General features: G+C 47.9%; 2 protein-coding genes across 2 annotated transcripts in view; one reads left to right on the top strand and one right to left on the bottom strand.

The window, feature by feature from the left end:
- The window catches only part of LOC143955596 (uncharacterized), a 464194-nt gene that overhangs the window by 17801 nt on the left and 426548 nt on the right, over positions 1 to 19845 (bottom strand). The window lies entirely within an intron of this gene.
- Positions 1 to 19845, top strand: part of LOC143955622 (uncharacterized) — a 280961-nt gene that overhangs the window by 254458 nt on the left and 6658 nt on the right. The window lies entirely within an intron of this gene.

The raw sequence follows: 19845 nt of genomic DNA, 5'->3' as shown, positions 1-19845 counted from the left end.
ATTTTTACTTTATTTTTTACTTTTTTTTTTTTGATCACTTTTATTCCTATTACAAGGAATGTAAACATCCCTTGTAATAGGGATCTATGTGACAGGTCCTCTTTATGGAGAGATGTGGGGTCAGTAAGACCTCCCACATCTCTCCTCCAGGCTGGAAAGCATGAGATCGTGGAAAAAAATTTCACCGATCCCATGCTTAAAGCCGCGATCGCGGCTTTGTTTACTTCCAGGAACCCGTTATGACGTCGCGCCCGGGCCTCCGACGGTCATAGAGATGACTGGTGACCATCTGGTCACCGGAAATCTCTATCGCCATCTTCCGGCGCCGGACGATTCTTTCTCCGGGTCCCCGATGGCACGGGAGAGCCCGGAGAAGCACCGGATGGCGGCGGGAGTGGGGGATGTCCCCTCCCGTCGCCTGTAAGAAGGATCAAGCGGCGGAACTGCCGCTATGATCATTCTTATGGTGCACAGAATCGCCGGCTGAAAACAAGGATATCTGAATGATGCCTGTGGCTGCAGGTATCATTCAGATATTCCCACTGAAAGTCCAGGACGTCATATGACGGCCGTGGGCGGGAAGTGGTTAATAATAATATTATTTATTAATAATAATAATAAGAAGAAGAAGAATAAAAACGACTATAATAAACTTTGAACTCAATAAATTATTATCAGAAAGAATGAAAATTTGAAAGAACAAAAATCCCAAAAGTAAGAAGGAAAAGAAATTGCAGCCTCGTGACTAAGCGCTAAGACCCAAAATATAGGTGGTCTTATAGCAGCGCGTTGTCAGTAATCATCTGTCCATTTGGCATTGTAGCGCCCTCTAGAGTGCTAGTGAGTTTTTGGTCAATTTCCAGGCTTGGCTGGGAGCCAATCCTGGGCCTGCATTTTGATCTGGGCTGGGAGTGGCTCAAGGTAGTGCTGGGTGACTTGCAGGCTGGCATCACCAGGACCTCCTACTTCTTTCTAAAATCTTCCAGTGGTTTCTAGAAAGAGAGGCTGGAGGCGAGGTGGAGCCACCTGGTCTGTTCTGGGGGAGCCCTGACCAATCCCCAGTCTGAATTGGTCAGGGGGCAGGCCTCCTCGAATAACCAGGGTCAGCCCAGCTGAGGAGGAGTTTTTTGGGTGGAAGAGCTGCAGATGGGGGGGTGCTAGGCTGTGTCGGGCCTATGAGGAAGCTCCCCAGTCTGGAGGGGGGGGTGTGGCCTTGGTCCTGGGCTCGGGTGCAGACGGGGCCTTCCAAGAAAACGTGAAGGTGTCCTGCACAGGAGGCACAGGAGGAGCAAGAGAGGATAGCAGGAGAGAACACTGCTGTGCAAGTCTCCACTGAGAGAAACAACTGATCACATCCAGGAGGGCTGGTAACATGCGGAGGCCAGAGGGGACTGGGGAGGCATGCCTGAAAGGACTGGGAGGATGCAGTCTGGGATGGGTGCAGAACCGGAAGAGTGGACTGTGGTAAAAGGGGCATTGGAGAAGGGCAGCTAGCACCGGGAACGTTCTTCTTTTTGCTACCCTCTAGGGGCACGCGGTCCCTGCCTGCAAAAGGCAATAGCTAAGGCCTGGCTGAACCAGTGTCAGGCCTACTCACTTTGTGCTAGCTGTGCCTAAAAACTTCAAGTAGGCAAAGCGCTGGAGGAGCTGAGGAGCGATAGTCTGCAAGAGTTGTGCTGGAGTGGAGATTGAAGTGTATATAGTGGTCCCAAGCTAGTTCTGCTAATTCTAAGGGGCATCCCATACTTCCTTTACCCCATCCAGGTTCAATCCCCTCAATAAAAACACAAAAACAAAGTACATGGACTGTTCTATGTCTCAGAGTGTCCAAGAGGTGACAGCTGGCAGCTGGGTACAATAAGGGGCAAAGAAGTAGAATGGTACAAATCCGAGGTCAATGGCAAGCAGCAATCAAGAGTAGTCAAATAGGTTTCCAGGTCATAACAAGTTCAGACAGATCACACACTAGCACAGGAACAAGGGGGGACTGAAGATAATCCAGCAATTTGGCAGTGTCTGGGCTGGGCCTATATAGGTAAATTTGAGGTCACTTCTTGTGCGCCTCCTGGGCATTTTCCCGCCTTTTTCCATCAGGTTGATGTCACTTCCTGTGCGCCTGCTGGGCATTTTCCCGCCTTTTTCCATCAGGTTGATGTCACTTCCTGTGCTCCTCCTGGGCATTTTCCCGCCTTTTTCCATCAGGTTGATGTCACTTCCTGTGCTCCTCCTGGGCATTTTCCCGCCTTTCTCCATCAGGTTGAGGTCACTTAATGTGCACCTCCTGGGCATTTTCCCCGCCTTTTTCCAACAGGTTGATGTCACTTCCTGTGCTCCTCCTGGGCATTTTCCCGCCTTTTTCCATCAGGTTGATGTCACTTCCTGTGCTCCTCCTGGGCATTTTCCCCGCCTTTTTCCATCAGGTTGATGTCACTTCCTGTGCTCCTCCTGGGCATTTTCCTGCCTTTTTCCATCAGGTTGAGGTCACGTCCTGTGCACCTCCTGGGCATTTTCCCCGCCTTTTTCCATCAGGTTTTTTGCGCAGGTTTGGGTTGGCGCAGTGAGGCGTCTTTGGCACATGCTTAAAGCGCCCCCGTCCCCGTGAGCTCGTACGCAGAAGCGAACGCATATGTAAGTCCCGCCCACATATGAAAACGGTGTGCAAACCACACACGTGAGGTATCGCCGCGAACGTTAGAGCGAGAGCAATAATTCTAGCTCTAGAATGCAAAACATGTAACCAGTAAAAAAAATTTCAAGCGTCGCCTATGGGAATTTTTTAAATATCAAAGTTTGGCGCCATTCCGCGTGTAATTTTGAAGCATGACACGTTGGGTATCTATTTACTCGGCGTATCAAAAAATTGCTGCGCAAATACGGTGCGAGATAAAAAGTTGCAACAACCGCCATTGTATTCTCCAGGGTCTTTGCTATAAAAAAAAATATATAATGTTTGAAAAAAAAATATATAATGTTTGGGGGTTCTATGTAATGCCTACCACATATAGAAATCACTATCACTGTTTATTACGTTTGGACTGTTGAAATATTAAGGATTTCCTGTGCAATAGACGTGCACTTTCTTTATATATATATGTTTTGGACCTTGCATGCAGATTTTATCATCTTGCTCTAACGTTTACATTTGCATTATGGACTTTTTTACATTATTGAGGATTTGTGTGCATCACATGGAGCACGTGCACTTTAATTATATTATTTAAGTTTGGTTTGTTTCACATTATAGGTTTTATGCATAAGTTTTTCATTAATTTTTTATTTTAATTTTTTTTCATTTTTTTAGCGCCGCACATTTGGTATATCAGTTTGTATTGTCACATTTGGGAAGTGTGGGCAGCTGTTTATGTTTGATTTTATTTTTATTTTTACTTTATTTTAATTTCAGTTTTATTTGAATTTTTTTCATTCATTTATTTTTGTTTTTCATTTATTTATTAATTTTTTCTTTCATTTACAATTTTTTTTTTTTATTATTTGTTTATTTTTTCTTGTAGTCTTATATCTTTATTTTTATTTTTATTATTTTTCATTTTTATATTTATTTTTATTTATATTAATTTTTTTATTTTTAGTTTCAGGTTAGGAGTTAGGCAGCTCACAAGGTTACACCCACTCACAGGGGCGGACTGACAACTCATGGGCCCCCCCCCCCCCCCCCCGGGCAATAGGAGATTATGGGGCCCCCAGGGCCACACAGTATACACACACACAATTTTTTTTTTTTTATTTGTTTATTTTTTCTTGTAGTCTTATATCTTTATTTTTATTTTTATTATTTTTCATTTTTATATTTATTTTTATTTATATTTATTTTTCCTGGTGCCTCCATGGCAGCATACCTGTGACAAGCTCCGCCTTGGCTCCTCCCTCAGGACTAGTGAATATTATAAAAGAAAAGGTTAGTACGGCCCCCGCATTCTCCTTTTTTTCCTCATACCTCATGGCAGTGAATCCTGGTCGGCGTCCTTACCTTCTGCATTCGGCAGCGTCCGTCCGGGTTCAAGCCTCTCCCGGACGCAGTTCCTTCTCTTGGGCAGCTAAATGCGCTAATAAGGTTGGAAGTCCCTTCTGTAGGATCTTTTGGGACAAGCAGTTTGTCTCTTAAGTAAGAGCTTTACCTGCAGTACGGGCATTCAGGCTTTAGTTCATGGCAGCAGAGGTGGCAGCTTTTCCCTGTTCTTGAGACTCGCTTTCGTTTTCTGGTCTCCCCTGTCTCCCTCTCTTTCTCTTTCCTCTCCAGCACCCTGGTTGTTCCCTGGCTCCCATTCCTTTTAGAGCCCCCCCCCCCCCCCTTCCTTCCCCCTTGCGTCTGTCATTCCCACTCACTAGGGGCCGCGCGCGGCGAGCCTCTGGTGCTTTATTGTCGCTCGGCGTTCCCCGCTGTCGTCTGCGCATGCGCCGGCGGGTCGTATGTTTCGACAGTTCGTCTCGACGCATGCGCAGTAGCTTCGGAGGCTTCGACGGCCATTTTTACTGAGGGCGAAATGTCCACTTTGCCCTCAGAGTGGCTGGGGTGGAGCACAAGCGTGCTTCCACTCCCCCTCCTCCTATTTTATGCCTGTGGCTGACAAAAGAACTACACTCTGGACTTCCAGGCTATTCCCACCGCTGTTAAAGGTAAGACATGTCTTAATGCTTGTAGATGCATTTTGTCTTTTATATATTTTGCTGGAGGAATAATTTTTTAATCGATGATTTATTAATTTATTAAGTTATTTAAAAAATAATAATAATACATTTTATTTTGTCATTGGAATTTCCAAAAACAAAAACAAAAAAAAAAAACAAAAAAAGCACACAGTAGTAAGGGGGGGGGAAAATCGTTACTTCTGTAGGCAAATTCCCTTCTTTTCCTTGTAAATTAGTGCATGACCAGTCGACGCCTCTCCTCTGACTCTTTCCTAGCTGTTACCTCTGCTAAGCCACCTAATATGAGCCTTTCGCCGCCCGCTCAAGATCCTACTCTACTCCCAAGGTAAGGACCTACGTCCAGGTAAGTTTAAAAAAAAAAAAAAAAAAAAAAAAAAAAAGAGTGCACTAAGGACGGTACTTTTGTATTTCAGTCCTGTACGCCAGAAGATGTCTAAGAAGACCTCAAGGCGATACGAAGATAAGGATGACTCCTGTCACAGTAGAGTCAGATCGCCCAGACATGGGACTTACAGAAGTGGCAGAAAAGCTTCGGCCAAGAGGCGTCGTCACTCACGTTCCCCGAGACCTAGACCTACTAGATGTCCGGAAGCGGGGTGCCACCGCAGGCCTGACAAACTAATTTGTCGAGATTGCCTTAGAGACTATGCAGCAGACAGAGAGTCTGAGGGCCTACAAGTGCCAGATCTCCTTAAAGAGGCAGTAAAGGTTGGTCGCCACAATGCCGATGCAACAACCGGCATCCCCTTCTCAGGAGCAGGCGGCTGAGGCCTCCATGCCCAGGCCGTCCACGAGTGGAAGTTTTTGTCCGTTCCCTGCCTCCTCCTCTAGGCATCAGGACGAAATGGCCATTTCAGAGGATTCCTCAGATGACCCAGATGCCTCTGGCTTTGCCTTTGCCTTGGTCCGGCCTTATGTGCAAGCTGTTAAACAAGCGATCGGAAGCGGATTCCGCAATTCTGGAGGGCCCTCCAGTGGTTGATGCCGCAGTAGTAAGGCTGGCCAAAAATGTCTCTTTGCCCATGGAAGATTCAACTTCCTTCAAGAACCCTCTGGATAGGAGGATGGACCTTAACCTTAAGAAGGCCTATCAGATGGCAGCCAATGTCTGTAAACCTGCGATAGCCCTGACATCAGTGTCCAACGCATTACGCGTTTGGATGGATAATATAGAGTCGGCAATCCAACAGGACATCCCTAAGGAAGATATAATCAAGGCGTTGGATGAGCTGAAGCTCTCAGCAGACTTCATTTTGGGAGTCCGCCATCGACTCAATTCGTTGCTCCGCAAGAGCAATGCTTCACTCAGTAATGGCCAAGAGGGCACTGTGGCTAAAACCGTGGGCAGCGGACATTGCCTCAAAGCAAAACTGGTGCAAGATACCTTTCGATGGTAAAGCCTTGTTTGGGGAGAAACTTGACAAGGCCATCTCTCAGGTTACTGGCGGAAAGTCAGGCCTACTTCCCCAAGACAGGCGATCCAGACGTTTCAGATCATCCGCACCAAGGTTCCAATACTCCAAAATAGGGACTACCGCCAATCCAGACAAGGGAAAGGCTTCAGGCACAACTGGAAAAGCACAGAGTCTACGCTTCTCAAGTCCAGGAGGCAGAGGCCAGTACCCACCCCACAGGATCCATCAAAATCCTTTTGACGCCAGGCCAGCCCAAGTGATCCCTGTGGGGGCCAGGTTGAAACAGTTCTCAAAGATTTGGGAACAAAAATGCAGGGATCCTTGGGTAGTTGCAACAGTCAAACACGGTCATTTCTGGTCTTTCCTAGAAAAACCTCCCAAGGACTTTTTTTCCCCGACAAGGGTATCAAGATCTCCTCAGAAAGCGGAAGCTCTAAAGCAATTTCTTCTTTCCCTACAGGAGCAACGAGCAGTAGTTCCAGTGCCTCCATCCGAGAGATTTTTATGTTTCTATTCCACCCTGTTTCTAGTCCCCAAGAGAAACAGAGGGTGGAGACCCGTGATAGACCTAAAGAGGCTAAATCGCTATATCTTTCTGGAAAAATTCAAGATGGAGTCTCTACAGACGATTATTCGCGTAGTCCAACCAGGGGATTGGATGTTGTCAATAGACCTGCAAGACGCTTACTTACACATACCCATACTCCCTACATTCCAGAAATACCTGAGATTTGCGGTGGGGCAAGTACATCATCTCCAATTTCAGAGCCTTCCATTTGGCCTCTGCACGTCACCAAGAGTCTTTACAAAGACCCTGATTGCCATCATAGCACCTCTGAGAGAATTGGGGCTCCGGGTGTATCACTATCTGGACGACCTTCTACTCCTGGCGAAGGACCCAACCCAGTTATTGGAACACAGGAATATCCTGTTGACAACACTAGTGGATTTTGGATGGAAGATAAACCACGAGAAAAGTCTCCTCTCTCCGACTCAAGAGATGGTCTATCTGGGAGCCCTGTTCAATGAACGGAACGGTGTCTCTCCCACCTCAGAAGGTATCTTCCATTATCCAACAAATTAAGAAGGTGAGCTTGAGATCCTACCTGACAGCCTCAAATTATTTGAGCCTGATAGGACGGATGTCATCATGCATCCCTATGGTCCCCTGGGCCCACTGGCATTTGAGACATTTTCAGCTGGAGTTCTTAAGACTGTGGAACAGATGATGTCTATCCCAACCCATACACCTGACGACCCGGATGCTCAGGAGTCTACATTGGTGGATGAAGAGACAGTCGCTTCCGAAGTCTTGCCCGCTAGGGCATGTCGACTGGACCATAATTACTACCGATGCCAGCGCAGCTGGTTGGGGAGCACATTCCAACCAGACCTCAGTACAAGGAAGATGGTCCTTCAATGCAGCCGGCATGGTGTCCAATGTCCTGGAGCTCAGAGCGGCCTATCTTGCACTACTAGCCCTGGAGTTCGAGTTTTCGGGCAAACCAGTTCTCCTCAGGATGGACAACAGGGCCGCGGTATCCTATGTGCACCGATAAGGGGGAACACGCAGCAGATCTCTCCTGAACGAGGTGGAGCCCATATTCCTCTGGGCCGAAAGGAATCTGAAGGACCTGAGGGCAGTCTATCTGCCCGGCCATCTCAACTCAAGGGCGGACGGCCTTTCCTGCAGGTTCGCAGATACCAACGAGTGGTCCTTACACCCGGAAATCTTCAGCTGGATAGTGATCCAGTGGGGGCCACTCGAGCTAGACCTCTTTGCGACAGCATCCAACACCAAACTTCCAAGGTTTATCTCGAGGTTTCCGCACCCCCAGGCGGAGGCAACAGATGCCCTCTTAGCCCCTTGGGCATGCGATCGGGCCTACGCTTTTCCTCCGCGGCCCCTCATACCGAGGTTCCTGTCAAGACTCATGAGGGAGACATCGACGGTGATAGTGATTCTACCATACTGGCCAAGAAGGCCCTGGTTCCCTACGGTAATGGATCTGAGCACCAGTCCTCCAGTCAAGGTTCCAATAGTACCCCTCCTCCTGTCGCAAGGATCCCACATCCACCCAGATCCCTGCAGGCTGGACCTTCACATCTGGCAACTGAAAGGAAAAGGTTGCAAACCCTGGGGTGCTCCGACAAAGTGATCGCAACCCTGCTCAAAGCGAGAAAACCATCCACGAACAACATATACGATAAAGTATGTAACAAGTTCAGGGCCTTCATGCTTGTTAGAAACTGTGACCCAGGTTCCCCTTCGTCATCTCAAATTCCTGAGTTCTTACAGGCAGGCCTGGACCTAGGTCTTGCGTTAGGTACATTGAAGGTACAGGTGTCAGCGATCTCAGCAGCAACCAGTAAAAGATGGATGGAGGATCCATTGTTAATCCAATTCTTTAAGGCCGTCAGGAAGATCAGACCACCAACCAAACAATCTTTTCCCACTTGGGACCTTACGGTCATCCTGGAGTCCTTAGCCAATCCACCCTTTGCCCCTTCGAACTCAGCATCGCTTTGGAATCTAACTTTAAAATTAGCCTTTCTGATAGCCATAACCTCCGGCAGACGGGTGTCAGAGCTCCAAGCCTTGGGAGCAGATCAGGATCACATTATATTTTACCCAGATAGAGTGGAACTCAGAACGGTACGAGGGTTCATTCCCAAGGTCGCTTCATCCTTGAGCATGTCAGAACCCTGGGCACTCCCAACATTTTCTGAACAGGACTCTGTTGCTCTTCATGAATTAGACATCGCCTCCACTCTGAAATGCTATCTGCAAGCCACAGCTTCATTCCGGGCTTCCATCAGACTGTTCATAATTCCCTGGGGAAAATACAAAGGAAAGGAGGCATCAGCCAGAACGATCGCCTCATGGATCGTCAAACTCATCCACAAGGTGTACAGGACAAAGGGACTAGAGACCCCTTCGGCGGTCAGGGCGCACTCCACAAGAGCGGTTTCTGCCTCTTGGGCGGCAAGAGCGAATGTGTCTATCGAAACTATTTGTCGGGCAGCAACCTGGTCATCCCAACACACATTCCTGAAACATTACAGGGTGGACCCAGGAGCTCTCTCCTCAGTGGAGTTTGGCAGACAGGCAGTCACCTCGGCCTTCGCCTCTTCTAAATAATAAATTCTTTAAATAAACCTCTAAGCATTATCCCACCCGTCTCAGCTAGTTATTTGTCACAGGTATGCTGCCATGGAGGCACCAGGAAAACAGAAAATTGTTCCATACTTACCGTAATTTTCTTTTCCTGGTGCCTATCCATGGCAGCATACAATCCCACCCTCGGTATTCTATATTAACGAGAATGCGGGGGCTGTACTAACCTTTTCTTTTATAATATTCACTAGTCCTGAGGGAGGAGCCAAGGCGGAGCTTGTCACAGGTATGCTGCCATGGATAGGCACCAGGAAAAGAAAATTACGGTAAGTATGGTACAATTTTCTGTTTTTTAGTTTCAGGTTAGGAGTTAGGCAGCTCACAAGGTTACACCCACTCACAGGGGCGGACTGACAACTCATGGGCCCCCCCCCCCCCGGGCAATAGGAGATTATGGGGCCCCCAGGGCCACACAGTATACACACACACAATTTTTTTTTTTTTTGGTTTATTTTTTATTGTAGTCTTATATCTTTATTTTTATTTTTATTATTTTTCATTTTTATATTTATTTTTATTTATATTTATTTTTTTAGCTTCAGGTTAGGAGTTAGGCAGCTCACAAGGTTACACCCACTCACAGGGGCGGACTGACAACTCATCGGGCCCCCCCGGGCAATAGGAGATTATGGGGCCCCCCCCAGGCAATCACAGATTATGGGGCCACACAGTATACAATCACACACAGTATACAATCACACAGTACACGCAGACATTTTTCTATTGGCTGAGAAGGTACTGGAGAGGCGGGGCAGCTATAATCTCAGGATTTTTAGACCAAAAGGATGCCGGTGAGGGACAATTGAAAGACAGATGTAAAAAAAAAAACACAATTTTTTTACATACTGTCCCTGCTTTTGCTGAGGCTGGCAACCCTGATGGGGCCCCCTAGTGGCATGGGGCCCTCGGGCAGTGCCCGAGTAGCCCAATGGTCAGTCCGCCCCTGCCCACTCACTCTCACCTAGAGCCCTCATAAGGAATTCAGGTGCCTTTTTTTCACCCGTATGTGCTTTGCCCATCTCTGCCCACAGCTATGGAAGCGGAGGTCTTATGGTTGACTCACCTTTGACGATCCTCTTTCTGCATGGGACAATCCTTGATGGAGAAATGTGTCTGTCCAACGAAAGTTCAAGGGCTCGGGAGAAGAGGTAGCCATCCTCATTCCACAGCCACGGATCACAGAAAACAGGGGTTTAATTGACTTTTCATCAGAGGATATTATGAATGATGAGTCAACTGACAAAGTGTTGGCACCGGGCCCAAGGACCACCAGCCCGTGCCCTGGATTTTAACCACTTTGCAGACCGGACCATTTTGCTGGTCAAAGACCAGACCACTTTTTGCGATTCGGCACTGCGTCTCTTTAACTGACAATTGCGCGGTCGTGGCAACGTGGCTCCCAAACAAAATTGACGTTCTTTTTTTCCCCACAAATAGAGCTTTCTTTTGGTGGTATTTGATAACCTCTGCGGTTTTTATTTTTTGCGCTATAAACAAAAATAGAGCGACAATTTTAAAAAAAAACGCATTATTTTTTACTTTTTGTTTTAATAAATATCCCCAAAAATATATAAAAAAACATTTTTTTCCCTCAGTTTAGGCCGATACGTATTCTTCTACATATTTTTGGTAAAAAAAAACCGCAATAAGCGATTATTGATTGGTTTGCGCAAAAGTTATAGCGTTTACAAAATAGGGATAGTTTTATAGCTTTTTTATTAATCATTTTTTATTAATTTTTTTTTACTAGTAATGGCGGCGATCAGCGATTTTTATTGTGACTGCGACACTGTGGCAGACACATCGGACATTTTTGACACATTTTTGGGACCATTGTCATTTATACAGTAATCAGTGCTATACAAATGCAGTGATTCCTGTGTAAATGACACTGGCAGTGAAGGGGTTAACCAGTGGGTGGCAGTGTAGGGGTTAAGTGTTCCTAGGGGTGTGTTACTAACTGTGGGGGGGTTGGGCTTTCATTTAGTGAACACTGATCTCTGCTCCAATCACATGGAGCAGAGATCAGCGTCACTAGTTGCTAGGCAGAATGGAGAAATGTTGTTTACACAGCATTTCCTCCATTCGGCAGCTCCGTGAGACGATCGCGGGGATGCCCGCGGCGATCGAGTCCGCGGGTCCCGCGACCGGACTCACGGGGGTCCTGACCAGTGCGGGTGAGCGCGCCGCCGCCGGCGCGCTCCTGATGGCAGGGCGGCATTGAATATTGGACGTACCTGTACGCCAATATGCCTGCCCGTGCCATTCTGTCGACGTACATCGTCGTGCGCTGGTCGGGAAGTGGTTAAGCAATTCCAGAGACTAGTGATTTAATCGACTTTTCTGCTGAAGAAGGAGCCTCCAGCAGAAGAGCTGGCATCAGGGCAGAACATCACTGAGCTCTGCCCAGCACCAACAACAGCTTCAGCCTTCCTGAGAGAAGAGGCAGCCAGCCTATCTCCCACTCCACTGACAGGGACATGGGACTTCCCAACAGCAGCATCTGTAAAGTTACAACAAACTTCTCCAGCTAAGGCACTGGCAACAGGACAGAGAGTCCAAGACCTCTGCCCCACACCTGCTGCAGTTCCGGAGGCCCAGGGTGAGAAGGAAACGGTCACTTCCCAGCATCAGATCCGCTTCCAGGGGGAGAAGGGAGAGGAGGTTGTCGTCCTCCCTCCCCAACAGTCAGCCAGAGGGGAGGAAATTGTCTTCCCTCCCCAGCCAGGATCCGTAAACCTGGGAGACGGCGACAGAGAAATGTCATCCCAGCAACCAGATGAGGAAACGGAAGATGAATCTAACCAGCCTCCCTCCCCAACAGTTAGCTGGAGCCAATGGTTTGGCATCCCCAGCAGAAGTGCTGACAACAGGACAGCCCCTGCCCCATACTGGCAACAACTACAGGATCCCGGGGAGCTGGGGCAGTTGGTCCCTCAAGCTGAGGCAGTGAAGCCTCTAATCCCAGCTGAATAGCTGGCAACAGGGCAGAGCACCGCTGGCCTCTGACTGGCACCCACAGTGTCTCCACAGCTTCAGGGAACTGTGGCAGTCGGCCCCTCTGCCCAACAACAGACTGAGCCATGGAATGATAGAGACAACCCAGTTGAAGCGCTGGTGGCTGGACAGATAGTCAATGACCTCTGTCTTACACCTACTGACAGTAACCCTTCCCTGCAGCCAAGAATGGAAATCAGGTTGACCACCTAGGTGAGTACATAGTGCTCGACTAACGCATGTCCAGAGCAGATGGAGGTCTGGGACCTTGTTAGTCGACTTTTGATGGGGGAGAAATGTGACTGTCAGGTCACCTTGAGGCTGGGTGACAGATGCACCCCTTTGAGATCGAGAGTGCACCCTACGGTAGTGGACCCTACAGCTGACTGCTGCGAATGGGAGTCAAGGTGGTAAGGAAGGTAGGGCCGCTGGAACACCAAGATGGATCCCACTGGGGTTAGAGCATAAGATTCCCTAGGGTGCGGAATCTAAGAGCTAGCAGGTGTTCACCAGCGCCTCTAGTGGTGAGGATGGACTGGGCTGTAAACTGGCTCCAGGTCGCTACCCCCAGGGTTCTCACACCCACAGTAGGCAAAAGGAGGATAGGGATAGTAAGGGAATAAGCCAAGATCGGGGTCATAAGCAGGCAAGGACAACAGAGTTCACGCCAAAAAGTTCAGGGTCACGAGCAGACAAGAATAGTAGAGAACACGCCAAGGTCGGTAACAGAAACAAATTTAGAGCACACGGCAGGCAGGAAACAGGGAGCCATACACACAAAGGTTGATCAGCAGGGTTGGCCTGCAGTGCACAGGTTAATATAGAGTTCTCTGATAGGAGCTAGGGTGGAGCCATGCTAGAGGAGGGATTATAAAAGCAGTCAGGTGAGAGTCGGCTGGTCTCTAGAGATGAACACGTGGAGACAGGTAAGCTGACAGATAAACTCTATTGCATAACCATGACAGTGACAGACCTAACCAACCTCTTTTGGAGAGGACTAGGAGCAAGCCTCTTAGCCACGGATTATGGCCCAGGGAGAGAGCAGATCATTATATAATGATGGATTACCACTTAATGGACGCTGAGAACGAGGCTTGGCTTACTTCCCTGAATAAAGACAATAAAGCTTCCCTTCTGGAGTGGATTGAAAGGTGTAATATTAATTGTGGGACAGTCATTTTTATCCACAATATCCTTCAAGAAATCTATGATACAATAATTCCACTGTATCGGAATGATGGAACATCTTATGAGCTATGCCTTACAGACAATTGTAGGTAGGACCCGGACAGTCTGCGTCTGGGGTCTCCTGCTATTGTCTGAAGGTGTTCTGTGTTTATAGTTATGTTAGAGTCTATTGTACCTTCTAAGCTCAACTTCGGCAAGTCTGACCTGGAATGAGACCTCTGAGTCATCCAGGTGGCTAATTAAGGTAATGTTTATAGTATATGTTTGGTTGTTGTAATTATATTCCTGTGTAAAGGTTGTATTGTTAGGGTAATATTAACAGGAGAGGGGATGCCCTACTTTGGTGTATCTATTCTGTGTAATTTTTTACATAAAAATGTTCCAGTTTTCCAGCCAAACAAGTCACACCTGGTTCTTAGTTGCGTTAGGCGGCTATAATATCTGATATCTATGTTCAGACTGGAGGATCCACTCAGAGTGTGGAAAGCGGTTCCATTACAGTCTACGTATGGGTTACCATATACAACATCACGACACACTTACCCCTATCTAATGCACCCTACTCCCACAGGGCAATACCCTCACTTGTAATTATAGTGGGCACCAGGTGAAAGATAGCCAGTTCTAAATCACAGGAGAACATTCACTCTGTGGAAGGTCTACTCAGCCTCAGAGTGACAATGTGTCCCTTGCAATGGAGTAGGACCTGGTTTGTCCTACTGTCAATATCTTCCATAACGTCCATATCTGGTTCTAGCTCTATCTCAGGCACATAACATGCGGCCTACCTGACAAAAGCAGAATTTTCAGTCGCCATTCCTTGGACAGATTACGGCCTTAATGCGGCCATCTTTGTCCAGAGCTCTAAAACGTCCCACCTCTTCTCCCACTCCAGTTTCCCAAACAGAGTCAGATCCCGATATGCCAGCCCTAAAGAATGCAGAGACCAAAAGGAATGGAGAGGATATGGATGCAGTACTGGAGGAAGGTGCGGGGGATTTCCCTCCCCCACATTGTCATTATGATGAAGAAGGACCTTCAACCAACATGCTTGCTAACATTAAAAAGCTCATTGCCTCTGTCCGCAAAAATCCTTGGCGTTAAACCACTTGGCTCTCTTCCATTTCTGCGAAGAGGAACATCTCTGTAATGTACAGAAAGTGCTGCAGCAGCACCGACAAAAGAAAAAAAATTGTCTAAGCCCTTGTACACACGGGTCGGACATTCTGACAACCAAATCTGTTGGATTTTGTCCGAAACTGTTGCATACACACGGTCGGACAAAGTTGTCGGAAAATCCGATTGTACATAACGTGATGACGTTATTTCGTTACGACAGGACTACGTTCAGGCTAGTAGCCAATAGAATTTGATCTGAGCATTCGTGGCACTTTGTCCGTCGGAGTAGGCTACACATGATCGGAGCATTTTGTCGGAAAATTTTACCGGCAAGTTGGAAAAGTTGGTCCGTCGGATACAGTCCAATGGAGACCACACACAGTCGAAATATCCGACAAAACGGTCTGATAGGACACATTCCGTCGGAATCTCCGACCGTGTGTACAAGGGCTAAGATTGCTGGCAAATTTCATTGCTGGCTTCTTTAACCACTTCCCGACCAGCGCACGACGATGTACGTCGACAGAATGGCACGGGCAGGCATATTGGCGTACATGTACGTCCAATATTCGTTGCCGCCGTGCCATCGGGAGCGCGCCGCCGGCGGCGCGCTCCCGCGCTGGTCGGGACCCCCGTGAGTCCGGTCGCGGGACCCGCGGACTCGATCGCCACGGGCATCCCCGCGATTGTCTCACGGAGCGGCCGAATGGAGGAAATGCTGTATAAACAACATTTTCCCTTTCTGCCTAGCAACTAGTGACGCTGATCTCTGCTCCATGTGATTGGAGCAGAGATCAGTGTACACTAAATGAAAGCCCAACCCCCCCACAGTTAGTAACACACCCCTAGGAACACTTAACCCCTACACTGCCACCCACTGGTTAACCCTTTCACTGCCAGTGTCATTTACACAGGAATCACTGCATTTATATAGCAGTGATTACTGTATAAATGACAATGGTCCCAAAAATGTGTCAAAAATGTCCGATGGGTCCCCGACAATGTCGCAGTCACAATAAAAATCGCAGATCGCCGCCATTACTAGTAAAAAAAAAAATAATAAAAAATAATTAATAAAAATGCTATAAAACTATCCCTATTTTGTAAACGCTATAACTTTTGCGCAAACCAATCAATAATCGCTTATTGCGATTTTTTTTACCAAAAATATGTAGAAGAATACGTATCGGCCTAAATTGAGGGAAAAAAATGTTTTTTTATATATTTTTGGGGGATATTTATTATAACAAAAAGTAAAAAATAATGCGTTTTTTTCAAAATTGTCGCTCTATTTTTGTTTATAGCGCAAAAAATAAAAACCGCAGGGGTGATCAAATACCACCAAAAGAAAGCTCTATTTGTAGGGAAAAAAAGAACGTCAATTTTGTTTGGGAGCCACGTCGCACGACCGCGCAAATGTCAGTTAAAGCGACGCAGTGCCGAATCGCAAAAAGTGGTCTGGTCTTTGACCAGCAAATTGGTCCGGGGCTGAAAGTGGTTAAAAAAAAAAAAAAAACAGCATGCAACAAAAATGAAAGAAAAAAACTTTTATGTAGAGTCCAACAAAATTACATTCCACACTTTTTGAATCGAGTAGGTATTTTAAAAGGGGTCCTTAAAGCAAAAAAACAAACAACATAGGCTGGACTTGATGGACTTGTGTCTTTTTTTCAAACTCACCTACTATGTAACTATGTAAGATCAACTAAATACATAGCAAACTCTTAATCCGAGCATGCAGCCTGCCTGGTCAGGAAAGGGGGATGAACGTGCAATGGTTCTAGGCAGTGATATATTTCTCTTCCCCTTGGTGGGAGTGGAGATGACCCCCATCTATAAGGATATACAGTACAGACACACACAGCACAAGGCCGTGTTCACACTACGTGACGTTTCTCGGGGGCTGCAGTTCCTCTGAGCTCCACAAGGTGGTGATCTTCTCACGTCTACCATAGAGACAGGAAGTCTCTATGGAAAACAGGAAGTGATGTCAGGTACAGTCAGGAAGTGATGTCAGGTACAGACAGGAATCTCCGTGTGATAAGAGGTAGAGGTGACTGCTGAAATTGCTAGCAGAGGAGGTAATAAGATCTTATTTTATATTTATACCCAGTAACCCCCCGTCATGTCCGTCCTCTTCCTCCATAGTCACTGTGACGTCTTTTATCTCCAGCAGATGATGATACACACATATATAGTGTAGAAACCTAGATTACCCCCTTCAGGGGCAGAACATCCCCCCCCACTTACGGGGCCGGAACATTCTCTTCATATTGGAGATGTGTCACCTTCCCCCCTTAGCAGTCTCTTGTAACGAGGGATGAGATGCGGATTTTGGGTCGTATTGAAATTCGCAATTCTACAACCCTCCTCCCACAATACAAATATCCCCGTGCCCCACTACTTTAACCATGTGCCCGCCCCTCCTGCAGGCCCCCGGGACCGGTATGGCGGATGGAGCGGAGGGTGATCAGTTCTCGGATCTCCTCTCCGGTGAATGAACCCAGAAGAGACGAGCGTTTCATCACTTCCAGGCTCAGAGCCGTCATTCCCCGGTCACTGTGGTCAGGGAAGAAGCTGATCGATCCCGATCTGTACTTCATCAGCTTCACTGAGGACCATATAGGGTTGCCACCTCATCCCTTTAAACCCGAACACATATGAATTACACAGGTTCTGAGGCTAATTTAATTCACCAAGTATGTATAATTACCATCTTAATCAGCCACAGAACCTGTGTAATCATTATGTGTTCAGTTTTAAAGGGATGAGGTGGCAACCCTATATGGTCCTCAGTGAAGCTGATGAAGTACAGATCGGGATTAATCAGCTTCTTCCCTGACCACAGTGACCGGGGCGGGAAGGTCCCACCACATTGTTAAGCAACTGCCTTAAATCGCGCCATTGCCCACAGGCAGTACAGTGATCATAAATCGCGTCATTTCCCGTCAGGAAATTATGCGATTTAGGGTGGATGCCATAATAACGGGGCAGAACCTTCCTCCGTCGCCGCCCGTTATTTCCCGATAGGAAATTATACGATTTAAGGCAGTTGCCATAACAACGGGGCAGGACCTTCCTCCGTCGCCGCCCGTCATTTCCGGATAGGAAATGATGCGATTTAGGGTGGATGCCATAATAACGGGGCAGAACCTTCCTCCGTCGCCGCCCGTTATTTCCCGATAGGAAATTATACGATTTAAGGCAGTTGCCATAACAACGGGGCAGGACCTTCCTCCGTCGCCGCCCGTCATTTCCGGATAGGAAATGATGCGATTTAGGGTGGATGCCATAATAACGGGGCAGAATCTTCCTCCGTCGCCGCCCGTCATTTCCCGATAGGAAATTATGCGATTTAGGGTGGATGCCATAATAACGGGGCAGAATCTTCCTCCGTCGCCGCCCGTCATTTCCCGATAGGAAATTATGCGATTTAGGGTGGATGCCATAATAACGGGGCAGGACCTTCCTCTGTCGCCGCCCGTCATTTCCCGATAGTGAATTATGCGATTTAAGGCAGTTGCCATAACAACGGGGCAGGACCTTCCTTTGTCGCCGCCCGTCATTTCCCGATAGGAAATTATGCGATTTAGGGTGGATGCCATAACGGGGCAGAACCTTCCTCCGTCGCCGCCCGTCATTTCCCGTTAGGAAATGATGCGACTTAGGGTGGATGCCATAATAACGGGGCAGGACCTTCCTCCGTCGCCGCCCGTCATTTCCCGATAGTGAATTATACGATTTAGGGTGGATGCCATAACAACAGGGCAGGACCTTCCTCCGTCGCTGCCCGTCATTTCCCGATAGGAAATTATGCGATTTAGGGTGGATCCCATAATAACGGGGCAGGACCTTCCTCCGTCGCCGCCCGTCATTTCCCGATAGGAAATTATACGATTTAAGGCAGTTGCCAAAACAACGGGGCAGAACCTTCCTCCGTCGCCGCCCGTTATTTCCCGATAGGAAATTATACGATTTAAGGCAGTTGCCATAACAACGGGGCAGAATCTTCCTCCGTCGCTGCCCGTCATTTCCCGATAGGAAATTATGCGATTTAGGGTGGTTGCCATAATAACGGGGCAGGACCTTCCTCCGTCGCCGCCCGTCATTTCCCGATAGTGAATTATGCGATTTAGGGTGGATCCCATAATAACGGGGCAGGACCTTCCTCCGTCGCCGCCCGTCATTTCCCGATAGGAAATTATACGATTTAAGGCAGTTGCCAAAACAACGGGGCAGAACCTTCCTCCGTCGCCGCCCGTTATTTCCCGATAGGAAATTATACGATTTAAGGCAGTTGCCATAACAACGGGGCAGAATCTTCCTCCGTCGCTGCCCGTCATTTCCCGATAGGAAATTATGCGATTTAGGGTGGTTGCCATAATAACGGGGCAGGACCTTCCTATGTCGCTGCCCGTCATTTCCCGATAGTGAATTATGCGATTTAAGGCAGTTGCCATAACAACGGGGCAGGACCTTCCTTTGTCGCCGCCCGTCATTTCCCGATAGGAAATGATGCGATTTAGGGTGGATGCCATAATAACGGGGCAGGACCTCCTCCGTCGCCGCCCGTCATTTCCCGATAGTGAATTATACGATTTAGGGTGGATGCCATAACAACAGGGCAGGACCTTCCTCCGTCGCTGCCCGTCATTTCCCGATAGGAAATGATGCGATTTACGGTGGATCCCATAATAACGGGGCAGGACCTTCCTCCGTCGCCGCCCGTCATTTCCCGATAGGAAATGATGCGATTTACGGTGGATGCCATAATAACGGGGCAGGACCTCCTCCGTCGCCGCCCGTCATTTCCCGATAGTGAATTATACGATTTAGGGTGGATGCCATAACAACAGGGCAGGACCTTCCTCCGTCGCTGCCCGTCATTTCCCGATAGGAAATGATGCGATTTACGGTGGATCCCATAATAACGGGGCAGGACCTTCCTCCGTCGCCGCCCGTCATTTCCCGATAGGAAATTATACGATTTAAGGCAGTTGCCAAAACAACGGGGCAGGACCTTCCTCCGTCGCCGCCCGTCATTTTCCGATAGGAAATGATGCGATTTAGGGTGAATGCCATAATAACGGGGCAGGACCTTCCTCCGTCGCCGCCCGTCATTTTCCGATAGGAAATGATGCGATTTACGGTGGTTGCCATAATAACGGGGCAGGACCTTCCTCCGCCGTCGCCCATTGTAATGGCATCTTTCGAAACAATCGACGCTATCGGGCGCCGGAGAATCGCGCATGCGTGATATCGAGAGGTGCATGCTGGGTA

This window comes from Lithobates pipiens, unplaced genomic scaffold (assembly GCF_037356315.1).
Source record: "Lithobates pipiens isolate NorthernLeopardFrog02 unplaced genomic scaffold, aLitPip1_a1.2 Scaffold_35, whole genome shotgun sequence".
Taxonomy (NCBI): Eukaryota; Metazoa; Chordata; class Amphibia; order Anura; family Ranidae; genus Lithobates; species Lithobates pipiens.
The sequence above is the reverse complement of the archived record's forward strand: the minus strand, read 5'-3'. Positions and strand labels throughout refer to the sequence as shown.